This window comes from Coturnix japonica, chromosome W (genome assembly GCF_054131305.1).
Source record: "Coturnix japonica strain WE chromosome W, WE-NBRP24, whole genome shotgun sequence".
NCBI classification, from domain to species: Eukaryota; Metazoa; Chordata; class Aves; order Galliformes; family Phasianidae; genus Coturnix; species Coturnix japonica.
Window position 1 is genome coordinate 11,031,937 of NC_140701.1, and position 14,842 is coordinate 11,046,778.

Consider the following 14,842-nt stretch of genomic DNA (forward strand, 5'->3'; position numbering starts at 1 on the left):
AAAAGGGGTTAGAAAATCATCTTGAAAACCCTGCAATTGTGACAGCTGAGGAGATAAAAGATCTTAGATAAACATTTGAAATCAAAACAGGATATGGGGACAGTAATGCCTGGGTAGAATGGATTAAGTATATTGTCCAGAGTCTCAACCATAGCAATTGCTGTGCTTGTGCATCCGGATGGCCCATAGCTCAGGTGGTACCCATTCTGCTGGGATCACCAAGGACCCAAAGGGAATACGATGCATGATTGCCCTGTACCAAGAGAAAACTGCCTGGGGAAATAGAGACTGCAGATCTCTCTCCCTCTTGTCTCCTCCAATGCCTGATACAGATGTCAAGATCCCTCCTGCGATCTCTACAGCGGTAGGTAACCATACAGCTTGCCTCTCATGGTAGGGTGTGAAGGCTACCAGGCCTATGGGAAACTTTTCCTTGTGCAGTGAGGTCTTGAATGTTATGGAGGATTCAGTAGGAAATTATTCAAGACTGGGAATCTCCAGGGAAGATCTCTGGTGGTACTGTGGGGGAAAGGTTTTATGGTCCACCCTACCATCTAACTGGGGAGGCACCTGTGCACTTGTTCAATTAGTTATACCATTCACCCTGGCATTTGAAAAAGGCATATCCAAAAATTCTGGAAGAACCAAAAGGGGTTTAGGGATATCATTTGATGATGCAATATATATAGATTCAATCAAGGTACCTAGAGGAGTCCCTGATAAATTTAAGGCAAGAAATCAAAATCCTGCAAAATTTGAGTCACTGTTTTGGTGGGTGACAATCAACAAGAACGTAGATTGGGTTAACTACATATGCAATATACAAAAGTGCAATTAAGAGAATAGCAGAACAGCTAGCCACACACCAGAAAAAGAATGATCTAGCAGGAGAGAAATCCTGCTAGATTAAAGAAAAGGGGGGAATGAACAGTGAAGCAGAAAACAGATGCTCTGCTGGAATTCAGAATAAAGGGGGGGCTACAAGGGGGATAGTTAAAGGTAGTTTACAGAAAATGATTTAGTTAGTTAGAATAACAAGGAATGGAGACAATGGGTCTGGGAGAGCAGGAAGGATGCAGATAAGGAGTGAGAACTCCCTGAGACACCTGGCAAGGAGGGGATTAGGTGTTGTAAATATCAAAAGAGGAGTTGCATCTCCCTGACAAGATGGGCGATAACAAGAGGGGGTCTGCATGATAAAGAATATGTATCAGAATTACGGGAAATCAATGACTATGCATGAGGTGTACCTATATCTGTATCACGGTTTTACAAGTCGGTGTGCAAGTTTGGAGGAGCTATCCCCCTTGCACCCAGTGCTGTGCAACTCTGGAATAAACATACCTGCTTTATAACCCATTTCTGGATTATAGAGTTTGATTCCGCAAGTCAGTTCAACAAGACCAAATGCCGGGTCCTACACTTTGGCCACAACAACCCCAGGCGGTGCTATAGGCTTGGGGCGGAGTGGCTGGAAGACTGCGTAGAGGTAATGGACCTGGGGGTACTGATTGATGCTCGGCTGAACACGAGCCGACAGTGTGCCCAGGTGGCCAAGAAGGCCAACAGCATCCTGGCTTGCATCAGGAACGGTGTTGCCAGGAGGAACAGAGAGGTGATTGTCCCCCTGTACTCAGCTCTGGTGAGGCAGCACCTCGAGCGCTGTGTCCAGTTTTGGGCCCCTCACTGCCCCTCCCCAACAGGCCCCAGCCTGGTCTGAGCCATGTGACAGGAAGTGCTTCCTGCAGGCGGCGGAGAGCACTTCCGGGCCATGGCGGGCATGGAGGGGCTGTCAGGGGAGGAGCTCACAGCGCTGCGGGCACCCAGAGGCAGCTCCCGGGCAGCTCCACGGTCTCGCTGTGCTGCGGAGTCACCCGGCCGGCCCCAAAAGCCTGGAGGCAGAGCCTGAGCCGGCCCCAGCCCGGATCGTGTGGTGCGGCTCCGACCATGCTGGGCTGTGCGGCAGGAAGAGGAAGACGGCCGTTTGTTTGCCAGCCGCTCGCTGGCTGTAAGATCCGGGTGGCGCCGAGGCCCGGTTAAGAAACGGCATGGATGAAGGTTTGTACGGATGGAGTGGGTCTGGATTGCAGTGAGCGGGACGAGTCCGGGCTGCGGTTTGGCGTGGTTTTGTTGGTTGCTTTGAAGGGCTGCCGTCATAGGGCGGAGGGAGGGAGAGGGAGCTTTTTAACAGTGCGGGCAGTCAGGAGCATGTTGCGTTTCTGCCTGCTGTGTTGGCGCTGCCGTAAGTCTTTGGGTCCCCAGGGAGGCTCTGCGGTGTCCCGATTCGAAGGCAGGATTCAATTCCTCCGCAGCCCGTCCATCGCAGGCAGATGCTTCTCTCATCTGCTCTTCGGACTCAGCAGTGCCAGGGGTTTCACAGCGCGTGTTGCAGTGGCTGGCAGCCTCCGTGTGTTTTTCTATTGCAAACAGGGTCCCATCATGGAGCCGCATTAGAAGCAGACGTTGGTGTCTTGTGGCAGGAGCAAGGGCAGTGGAAGCACTGCCCAGGGCGGTGATGCCAGCAGCGAGCTGCCAGAGCTGCAGGAGCATTTGAACAATGCTCTGGGAGCTGGGGTTTGCATTTGGGTGTTCCTGTGCGGGGCCAGCAGTTGGACTGGGTGGCCTTGGTGGGCAGTCTGCGTCCCGCACCAGGTCTCTGCCTGTTGGCCTGGTTTTCCCTGGCACGAGAAAGTGCAAAGGGGAGAAGCTGTGTGGGAGCTGGCAGAAGCTGCCCGGGCTGATGTAGGCTGGCCCTGCGGCAGCTGCGCCCCTGGGCACGGAGCCACAGCACCAGCGTGTGCCTGTCCCCTCGGTGCAGCTGAAGTGTTGCTGGGCTCGGTGTGAGCCTCCCACAGCTGTTCTGCTGATAGCTCTGTGTCCCAGATGCTGCCTCCCTGCTCCCGGCTGCCGGCTGCCTGCTTCGTGGCAGGAGGAGATGGAAGTTGAGTCCTGCAATACTTCCCTAGCCCGTCTTTGCCAGCAAGGCTGCCTGAGATGCTCTGGCGAGCAGTGGGGGTGTGATTTTGGGGTTGTTGAATGCAAGGGCTTTCTAAGCCAGGCGAGTAACAAGCAGCCTTGTGGAGGAAGCTCATAGGGAATGAGGTCTTCCCTCAGAGACTCTGAAGCTTTTGTTCAGAACTCAGTTGGTCGTATTTATTGTAGGTGATGTTTGAATGCCCAGAAGTGACCTGCAGGAAGAGGCGCTGGGTGCTGAAATGGAAGCCAGGATTCTGTGTAGCAGCAGGCAGGCGTAGTTAGGTCCCCTTTGGAGCCTGCTGTTGTTGGTACTGACTTCAGGAGATCCCTGAGTGTGCTGCTGTGTGCTGCGTGCCCCAGCCCCAAGGGGGGATTCCCTTGTGGAAGGAGGGGGAGGGTGAAGGAGGCCGACGGCCCTTTTCTCAGGGCCGGCTCTTCTGTGCCCTTTTGCTGGCTGGAGAGAAGGGCTGCCTGCTGGGCACAGGGAGCGCCTTTTAGCTCCCGTGCCGTGCCCTGCCCTCTAGCCCCCTCCTCATCCTATGTGGAACGCCAGTGCCAGCAGTTCAGCCGCCATTTTAGAACCCTCTCCACGTCACCTTGGTCACCGCTGCCGCGCGCAGTGCACTCACATCTGACAGCTGTGACATGTAACAGCCATGTCAGCAGCGAAGAGGGCGAGGGTGGAAGTTTTCCCTGTTTCAGGCGGGAGGATGGAGCTGGAGGCCCCAGAACCGAAGAGGAGGAGGGGGCCCACCTTGACCATCAGGCAGAGGAGGGGTAAGAGAGCCATTTTTCATCATGCCTGCACCAGCCTGGTGACCACCACCCATGTGGAGCCAATGGAGGTGGATCCGCCTCTGGATGAGCCAATGGAGGTGGATCCACCTGCAGAGGAGCCCATGGAGGTGGATCCACCCGCAGCATAGCTGGCCTGGCACCACACCACCGTGCCAGGCCCTGCGTTGGCACCATTGCAGCTCCACCGTGGCTGGTCCAGGCGCTGAGCTCCTTACCCACTGTGCGGCCCCCGCCCCCGGCATTAGCTGGGTGGCATTTTTGTAACATCTGCTCCTCCTTTGGGCCTCTTCTGCAGCCACGTTCTGTGGGCACCCAGTCCCATCTTTACTCTCTTTGTCCCCGTTCCAGTTATTCTTGTTGGTTTTAGTGTTTAGTTTAGTTTTAGTTAGGTGTAGGTAAGTTGTTCATGTTCTTGAGTTAGGCGTAGGTTATTGTTCATGTTTTAGTGTTAGGAGTAGGTATTGTTGGTGTTTTCCTGTTAGGAGTAGGTTCCTGTTCGTGCTGTAGTGTTAGGAGTAGTTGATTGTTCCCATAGTAGAGTTAGGCATAGGTTACTGTTGGTACTGTAGGGTTAGGCGTGGGTTCCTACCAGCAGCTGGCAGCAAACAGCGCTCGCTCGGTAAGCACACGTCTGCTTTCTCCCCCGGAGCCGTGAGTGCGACTGCCATGAGAGCGGAGGTCTGATGCCATCTGCAAGGGATGGGATTTGCATCTGGTGGCTTTTCCGTTGCAGAATGTCCAGCAGCAGAGAGTGAGTGGCCGTGAAATGAAGCTGGGCCTCAGGAAAGCAGTCTGGAGCTGCGTCACGTGCTTCCTGCGTGGCCAGCACAAGGTAGGTGTGCTTTACTGTAAGTGTGCGCTGAAGCAGTTGCTTTTGTCACGAGTCATCTGGAAAGATTTCCATAGTTGAGTGGTTGGAAACATAGCGTTTTAACTTAAAATTGTTTGCACAGATTGAAGGTTGTAAATAAAATTAGAGTACAGTTATACAGTGCTCTATCCCCAGAACTTTCCAGCATTTTTCTTAACACAGCTTACGCTTCGTTTCAAAACAAACTAACAAAGATGAACTTGGGTTAGCGTAGCCCATTTTAAATGATCCTTCTGTATCTTTTCCAGGCTGGTAGCAGAATGGAGACTTTCCTGAGGCGTAGAGGAACAGACACAAGCTTTTTTTGAAGGCTTCAGTGAAATTCTGCCACAGCGGTCCTTTGATGCTAAGGAGCTGGAGGTAGAGGATTCTTTGACTATTGCCAGATTCAGGCGGCTACATGTAATACTTGAATTTCAGTCAGTGTCTGAAGAGCAGAGTTCATTGAGGCTGGTGGTTCTGTTTTCAGGATGTGTGAGAGAAGCCTTATGTATCAGTTAGTATTTGGTTACTGTGTTCACCTTCACTTTCTTCTTTGCAACCAAATTACACGTTTCTAAGGTTAAGATTCTGCCAGCATAATTTTTTTTGGCTAACAGTGTTTTTGTAATCCTTGACCATGTGATTTGCGTGTGTCTAAAGAGTGAGCAATTGGAAAGCAAGGGAGATAAGAACCAAATATCAGCAGATGGTCAAATTACAGAGTGGAGCAGGTTTTAGCTGCTTTTGGTCTCTGCAAATTATACTCTGCAGCAGAACATCGTATTTCTAGCACAGAATGGTACAGTTAGGCAATGAGAAAGTATGGTTTATATGTCTAAATACATTCATTTTCACGACTGGGGTATCTCCTTTGTTGCCACTCTACATTTTCTTTGTGAACGGATGTTATTTGCTGTGGAAGTTTAAGAGTTTAATATTAAAACCAAGCGTACTGTGATTGCGGGTCTTTGAAGTACAGTAGTATTTAAGTACAATAGTCTTGCTGTAGAAGCAAAGTAGTAGCTTGTAGTTTCCATGTTCATGATCCTTTTTCTTCCCTAAAGGTGCTCCCATGCGGAATGCAAGAAATTGATCTGAATGACTGGCAGAGGCAATACCATCTACCAGCATGATACCAGAACCAGCAGAAAGATACTGTGGATCTGGCAGGTTTGTAGACTTCTTTTTTCCTCACAAGAACACAGCTACAGCTTAGTGAGCAACAGTCAGAATTACTCAACAGATAAGTAGCATGTAAATGTAAATGATAACTGCTAATCCAGCTGTCCTAGGGGTGATGGGGAAGTGATCACATAAATATTAAACTTTACATCAGTGTTAATTATTATCTTTCAGTTTGTGAAAGAAATAGATAACGAGAAGAGAATGAGACTTCTACAGTTCGTTACTGGAATGTGCAGATTACCAGTGGGAGGATTTGCTGACCTCACGGGTAATGAGCCCTCTTTAATGCATTTTATGCTCATGTTATTTCCTTTTTTCTTAATAAGGACCAAACTGTGTTTTTAAGTGTATTTTTAATGAATCTATGTGGAATCTTTTCTGAGTCTTGCATATTGGTAGAGCTGTGACAGAAAAATGAATGGAGGGAATGTGAACACGCCTTGCATCAGTGACTTGATCCATGGTTTGGACGTGGTCCTGGCAGGGCAGCCTGCTCTGGGTATCCCTGCTTGCTCAGAGTGGAAGGACTAGGTAAACTCCAGAGATTCTTTTCAGTACCAAACCAACGATGTGATTCAGTGGTTGAGTTTCTTTGAAAACCGCTTCATATTTATGCATTTCACTACGTGGATTTCTTCAGAGGGATGTAGTGAGAGACAAATGTCTTTGTGCTCTGCAAGTAGTTATAGTCTTGTTTTCACGCGCTGTTGTCATGTATTACCTACTGGTATACACGGGCAGTTCGACCTAAGAATTCATTGTTTGATTTTTGTACAGGGAGCAACAGACCCCAAAAATTTTGCATTGAGAAAGTTGGAAAGGAAAACTGGTTACCTGGAATTCACACCTGGTAAGTACGAAGGATCAAACTCTGCTGTGGTTCTGTTCTTATGGATGGAAATCTACTTTGAGATTTTAGGAAGTGGGTGTGTTATGGAAGTGTCTGAGACTGTGTGAAAGCAAAACACTGGGTTATGGCAGTAAGCTCTGCTGACTAATAGTTGAACTTCTGAAAAGCAGTTTTGTTGTGGAGCTGATTCCATTGTAAACGCCATGGATTTGCACACCACTAAAAACGTAAAGCTACTTTTAGTACTTAAGGTTGTCCTTTTTTTAAAGAGTTTGGGATTGATCTTTCATTATCACCACGCTCGATCTTGGCAATGAAAATAAATAGCCACGCTCATGCTTCCTCTTGACTGGAGAAAATGTAGCTTCTGCTCAGTTTCTCAGTTATGCTGGTGCTTTGTGAAGATGCTCAGATTTTAAGTTTCAGATACAGAAGAGAGATTAGCTGAGACTTGTTACTAAATACATTGCCAGTTCTGGAAAGTTATCGCTGCTCAGGTGCTTGTTGTGCTTTAACTCTCACTTTCATAGACAAATGCATGTCAAGATACAGGTGTTTTAGAGGGTACAAATGCAGTCTTCCTTCTGAACAGGACAGTTCATATGCCTGTGTTCCTAATGGATTTTTTGGTGGTTTAAACTGTTGTTCAATACTTAAGGTTTCTCTTTGTTTTCAGTTTCAATCGCTTGGACCTTCCAGCCTATAAGAATTATGAGCAGCTGAAGGAAAAGCTGTTATTTGCAACTGAAGAAACAAGGTTTTGGGCAGGAATAGCTGCGATTTGCACCTTGAAGAATGTGAACTCAGTGTGATGTTCTTCGCTTCTTCTGCTTGTTGCGCACTTCATAGTAAAGTAGACTTGACTTGGATTATTTAACAATAGTAGCGTGTAAGTAAATGGATGTTATCCTGAGGTTTTATCCACGTAAACTCTGGATTTCTACCGAGCACTTTCATAAACCTTCTCACTGGCGGTGAAAGCTATCCTTGCTTCACAGTTTTACTAGGAAGAAGATCTGCCTATTCCAAAACACTGGATGGGTATTTTACCGTATACAGCTCAGAAGGAGAAGAAAAAAGCCTTATGAATATTCTGTTTATGTTAATTCTGACAGTGAAACCTAGTTATCTAACATATTTACAGGAGAGATGAAATTAAACAGGATAATGCAAAATTAAGCTAAGACAACTAGTTTATGTTCTGCATAATGATTTCTGATTCACATAAGGAACCTAGACATGCCGTGGATGTATAAATATCACCCAAAAGGCTTTCAGCCCTATATTTTTAAAACACAAAGTAGTTCTAATTGAAATAGCCTTAGCCCTAGTTCTATAGGGTACGGCTGTTGAATATTGTTATGGTTGAAATGTTTAGTTCAGGAAAAAGACAAATGCTTGTATATATTTTTGCAGTCTCGGATTCCATTTCCTCCATGTTTTCTTTCTTTAATTTAAGTGGCGTGTTTGTGTCTTTCCTGCTGTATTGGATGGGGAAAGGGGGCTGGATATCCCAAGCACCAGAACTTACTTTAATGTACTGCAAACTAAGAGTCAGATGGGAAAAGCAGTCTGTGAAACGCTGCATTTGTCCAAGCAGGAAAGTAAACCTGCCAGTGTGTTCAATTGGCAACGTTCTTGAAGTCTGAAATAATGTTTACTTACACATTTTGCTTTGTAAGCCAACAAGTCTTTTGTTTTTTCTATAGCATGTTCTGTAGAAATAAAACGTTGTTCCTATGAACCATTGGTGCACTTTGCTGTTCTTTATGTTTTGGAAACATCCTGTGGATGCTGTGGATAACCCCACAGCATCTGCTACCCCAGGTAATACTGGACTTCCAGCTGAGATGAATGACTTTACTGCTCCCAGCACTGCTTGAGCAACCTGGTCTGTGTGAATTCATACTGCATAACAAATACATACTTGTATGTAGCTGCCAATTAATCCCAATTCTCAAGCATGAAAATAACTTCTGTTTCGATTTTTGCCTTATGAAAATGACATGAAAAACTGAATGAGATGCTGAGCTGCTGATGGACTAATTAACAAAGCCTTATTACTCCAGGTAGCTCAGGTGTTCCTATATGAAGCTGCACAGTAAATGTGCCATGTCTTCATCTGATTAAGCAGTGGGAGCTGATATTTTAATGTGTTTCTATTCCAGAAAAAGAAAAAAAAAAAAAAACTGAAAAAGAAAAGCCTTTTAAAATTGTCTTGTTTGCATCATTCTGACATGCTGCACTCTGTCTGTGAATTCAGCTCTCGGTTCTGTTGGTATCTGCAGCCCCTGATTCTTGTGGTGTCTTCATTTTCTTCCAGCATCACTGTTTGTGTATATATGCTCTATTGAACAAGGACATGAACATCCAGTAGCACTGGATGGTAAAATACTGTATGAAATTCATTGTGGAAATTTCCTTGTATTGTAATTTCCAATACTCAGGTAACTGTAACAATATCTCTGTAAGTCAAATACTTTTATAAAATGACTCAAATAGATGCTCGTCCTGTTGTTATTGGTTTGGTGTTACGAAGCACAAGTGTAGAAATGAAGGATTGAACTGCTGCTGGGGGTTGCAAGTAGGCTGGGATTCTGTCGGGTGATATTTCTGCCTGCTGGGGATGTGAGCAGGCGTTGGGCCCGAGCCCCACTTGTGTTGGTCACAGCACAGGGGCTGCGGGAAACACTGGGAGAGCAGAGTGGGGAGAGCCAGGCTGTGTGCAGGCCAGGGCATGACATGGAACCTCGGCAGCTGCGCAGCTGCTGAGCTTTTCCCCCAAGTCTTCAGACTCTCGGGTGATAACAATGTGCAGCAAAGCCAGCTGGGCACTGCTGATATATCACTGCAGGGTTAGGGGATGAAGCCCTGCAGCACCCGCATGGCACTCCCTGTAATCTGCCATCCTTATGTGCACAGCTGGTGTCGGTGTTGTTGGAGCAGCGGAGTGGCAGTGCTGTGCTGCAGGGCAGCTACACACCCAAAGGGTCTCCATAGGCTGCAGTGATGTGACCCAAGTCCCACACTCACTTTCTTTCCCATTCCCAAGAATGACATACCAGTAGCAAAATATGTTTTCCCCTTTTCCCAGTGTCCAAAGACAAAGATGAGGTGTCTTAGCAAGTGCACCAGCAATGTGTGGAGCAGAACCGCCTTGGGAGCCACTGTCACACCTGAGTCAATCTGTTCTAGGCTTCCCATGGAAATGTAGCATTTTGACTCTTTGTTAGTAAATCTTTGAGGTTGCATTTGACTTGCTGTTGCAATGTCTGCTGCTTGCTCTTCATGCAGCTAGTCCATGTATTTGTTTATGTAGTCAGTGCTAGGTTTTGATTTAGACAGCTCCGTCATCTTTTCAAGAGCTGCTCCATGGCCGGCTGTGGAGAGAGGGTGAGTGGGAGAGGACACCTGTGTCCCACAGTGGCTCCTCCAGTCAGTAAAGGTCCTGAAATTGGTCTCTTCAGCTAATAGGGAGCTTTCCTCAGCTACCATGTGTTTGGAAAGAGGAAGAGCAGTCCCAGGGCCTTCAGCTGTGAGACTCTTCACACAGACCTTGTGGAGATATCTGCAGGTGTAGTCTGGGATGGAATGGCTCCTGTTTGGCTCTTGTTACCCACGTGCGGCATGTGGTTATTGATCTTTGAAGGGAGCAACATAGGAAAGAATCCTGTTCTCATCTACTACCTAATGCTAAGTCATTCCTCCTCACGGGGAAGTGACTAAGCATTGGTCCTGGGTGCTAGGAGAGGAATGTCAGATCTGAAATCAGTGTGAATGATGGACATCCTTGTTTAACACAGGGCCGCTCTGTAGTGCAGAGGTGCTTGTGAGTTCAGAAGATACCTGCTGAAGGAGAACTGCCTTGCTGTTGGACGTCATCAAGCTGCAATCTTCCCAGGCAACAGCAAAACAGACAGAGGTGTGTGCTCCAGACTGTGCCAGCCTTTGATTCTGTTCCTGAGGTGAGCTGCACTTTGCTCGCTGCAAATTCCAACTATATTTGTAGGAATTATTACTATGAATAACACAATGGTGGTGTTTGAGTCGCAGACAGACGCAGCAGAGCCCTTTGCTCTGATCTTTTCACTCAAGCAGCTTTTTGCCATCCCCACCTGGAGCCACTGAAGCGTGCAGCCAGGAGCTGGACTCAGTGGTCCTCGCAGGGACCATCCAGCTCAGGAATTCTATCATTTTACAATCACTGAGCTTGGCAGACTTGCAAAGAGTGTGGGTGTGACAGCAAGCAATTATCATGGCCAGCATCAGGAACTCATGGTTATGAGCTTAGGGCTGGTTTAGGTTTGCCAAGCAGGGGGACTAATGCTGGGATCCTTCTCTCCGGCCTGGAGGCTCTCACACAGCAGCATGGTTCTGTGTTTGGCAGGTGGGTTGGACCCAGGCCGTGCAGGAATCAACTGGGCTCTGCTTCAGCTGCAGTCTGAGGGCCTTTGGCTGCAGCCAGCTGCTGTTCACACAGGGTGCAGAAAGCTCCAGAGTCACACAAGGGCCTTCAGGCTCCGTGTGAAACCCCACAAGCTGAGGGGAAGGAAGTGAACATCACCAGAGGTGGGGACTGCACAGCACTGATGTGTGGTGACAGATCGGGGTGGGCGGTGAAGTTGGGAAGACCAAGAATGAAAGATGGGAAAAGCAGTTGAATTTAAAGGAAGAGATGCGAAACCAACAGGATAATCACCTTGTAATTGCCAGCCCAAACAAGGGACGTTTTGACCAGCGACTGCTCTGATCCACTTAACAAAAGCCAGAAAACCACTCCATAAACTTAGAAGAACTGCTCAAAGCCACAAGCTACAGGTACTGGAGAAGAGCAGGACCTTTGCCCTGCAGTCCCCGGCAGTTTCAAAAACACCAAAGCCGACACTGGTTTGCTACCGTATCTCTTATGGGACGGCCCCAGACAAATCATCCCTTCTGGTCTGAGGATGAGGAGGGTCAGATCCTTTCAGAGCACCAAACCTGGCAGCCAACCTCATCACCAAACAAGCAGCCGGGATCCAAACGCCAGCACTCTCCATTCATCATCCCACTTCCTCGCTGCAGTCAGTCCGATGCTTCATGAGATTCAGAAGCAAACAAAATCAATACAGTCATCTTGATCCCTGCAGGAACACACTGTGAGCAACAGAACACCTTCCTGGAAGAACTACCTCCATGAACAGAGGCAGCGACCACCTCCTCCCCTCCTACAGCCTCATTGCTTTCTCCTTAAGTATCACCACATGGAGCCTTGACCTTCCCTGGCACCCAGGCACCAAAGGGCTCTTTTCATGTTCTTTACAGCAGGCTGGGAAAGAATCTTGGCTTCAAAACTTTCAGAGCAGCAAGAAGGAAGTATTGGTTCTCTTCACAGACAGCCTTGGCTCTTCTGCTGCTGCCAGTGGGGAACATCAGCAGAGAGCATCTCTAAAGCAGAGAAGCACATGTATGAGAATGAAAGTCAATTAGGTCTGAGCAGGATTAACAGGGTTTTAATTGAACTATGTGAACTGGAACTTGGGTCACAAGCTGCTTTTGAGCCTGCCTCAAGGGATCTTGCAGCTTGCACTGGAGGAGCACAAGGATGCACTGTGAGCGGGACGGTGAGTGGTCAGAGAGGGAGACCTGCTTGAACAGTCAAAAATGGAACAGAAAAACTGCTTGAGATAGATGCCTGGGAATTTGAGGACTTACCGCAGTCTTTCTTTCCTTTCCTCTTCTGGGGAGGGAACCAAGTAACACCAGCCAGAGCTCACCCAGCTCACCGCTCCTCCTGCAGCCCAAGTGACTGCCAGGCAGCTCCCTGCTACAGCTACACTTGCCAGGGAGCCTACAGAAATCCCCATTATCAATTGACTGAATCCCCATCTAATCCCCCGCTCCTATTAACAAACACTGCCTTTATTTTGCTACCTCCACGGGGGCTCTTGGAGCCAACATCCCTCATGAGAGGCAAATTAATTAAGACATTGCACCATTTCCTCTTTCCAGGAAGGTGGAGGTGTTCTGGCAGACATTTTGCTGCTTCCAAGTCAAGCACGGACACACGCATGCCTGAAAGTATGAGCTAACCACCTTCACACAGATCGAAGGAGCTGAAAGGCCTCCCCTAAACGGGTCACTCTCGTGAACAGGCCAGGGATGTCCCTGTGTTTCTACAGAGCTCCAGCAGCTTTCATAGTAAACACACAGAAAGAGGCAGCATGACTTTTAAAAAGTTACTTTTGTTTTAATTTGAAACAAAGATTATATGTACACAGAACATAAAATATGTAAGATACTAGTAATTACTCAAGGCATGCTATAAGTTCAGCTAATAATCAAGGTTTTAAAACAGGTATTGAGCTGTTAGGAACCAACAGCAAACATAGCACAATCCCACCTCCCCCACACAAGATGAAACCCCAGGAATATCCAGGAATTCCACTTAACAAGAAGTCATTCAGCCTCAGCTCAGACAGGAGGAGAAGCTGCTCTGAGTTAACAACCACACAGGGCTCATTGCTGACTGGCTCTTGGCAGTGGAAGCACTCCTGTACTTTGGGTAACGTACACATTACTCTTTCAGTATTTGTACGTCTCTCAGAAGAAAGCAACAGAACCAATGTTAGTGAACCTGCAGGAGGACAGGATTAAATAAAACAACTACCATCCCCATTTGTGGAAACTCATAGCTCAATATTAGTCTTTATTCTTGGTGTGAGATATTTTTGTCATGTTTCTTTGTCCTGAGATCTCCAAGCAACTTCGGAATGCTTTTGTCTCGCATGCTTTGTTCTGTTCTCCTCATGCTGCCCACCTGACTCATCCACCAACAGCAAGGGAGAGAAGCAAACGCGGTCCTTCTCACACTGATGGTTCCAGCAAATGTGCTGTTAGGCTTCTGGTAGAGAACAGACACAGCACAGTACTGCTGCCGGACCTGGGCACACAACGCATTTGTCAATTGAGGATGGTAGTCTGTGTATGCAAAAGGATGGCAGACCTGCAGCCCCACCACAGAACCCTTTTCTTCAAAGCCACTGTAAGCCCTGGGGCACCTAACACAGCAGGTTCTCCTCCCATTGACTCATTTGTGATCAAACAAACCAAGCAGTGAGCTGGCATCAGGAAGCTCCAGATGCCTTACAGAGACTCTAGCTATGACACCACCTCACTCTCCAGTCCCGTCTAGCCATATTTCAGGTTAACACTAGACCGCCCCTGGCCCTGAAGAGACAGACCCTGAAGGAATGCAGTGTCTCCAGCTCTTGCCATATATCAAGTCCCAAATAGGTGAAGACCTCTTTGCTGCTAATGCACTGGAAGCCCTTCCCTTCCAACTTCCTTAGTTCCAATCCACAGTCCATGAAAGGGAAAGCACGGCCATGCCTGAAAAACAGGCCACGCAGTCCGTTGCCTTTGGTGCACCTCTGAGGAAGCATTCCAGGCGATTCTGCTGTCCTTTGTGCCTTCCTGCTCAAGCCCTTATCATTTCTTTTTGCTTTCCATCTTGGCTTTCTTGCTCAGCTGAGCAGCACTTGCCTTGGGTTTCTTCACCGTCTCCCAAGTCTTAGACTCAGAACCCTCCGAGTCCTGCAAGAAGCAATTTGGAAACAGTCAGGGAGCTTTCTAACAACAGGCTGATGCCCAGTTCATTTCGGGCATTTATGTGAAAGCAAAAATAGGTAAGTGCTGGGTATCTCCGCTGGAATGCATTTATATCAGGCTGAGCCTACATTTAGTAAGACTTGAGCAGCACCATCCCTGCTTCCTCTGCATGTATTTCTGGATGAGTGTGAATTCACACACAGCCTGTTACCACAGAGGTCGTTATAAGCTTAAGTGCCTAAATCAGGCTTTGTAGAAAAAAAACGCCCCCCTTCTAACAGCAGGACAAAAACCAACACTAAACAACAATTATTCACACCAGAAAAAGGAGAAGATATCACAGAATCACCAGCATGTATTGAACCACTGAAAAGGTATTTCTGCCAAATTTTCATCCTTATCACGTGCGAGACAAAAGGTAAGCCACAAAACAGCAGTCAGAATGTCATGTTCAGAGCCTTTACACCAAGACCAAAATCCAGGCAGGGCACCGAAGGCAAAGCTCTCTTCACCTGGACTAACAAGGAATCCTAAGGTATAAAGCTTGTTTCCTTCAGGGGAGATGACAGGTAGTATTTCAGCCATGGGAA

General features: G+C 47.5%; 1 pseudogene; it reads left to right on the plus strand.

Annotated features, from left to right (window-relative positions):
* The first annotated feature begins 1,771 nt into the window (after nt 1–1,771).
* LOC146754507 (uncharacterized) lies at nt 1,772–5,725 on the plus strand (annotated as a pseudogene).
* Nucleotides 5,726–14,842: the final 9,117 nt, after the last annotated feature.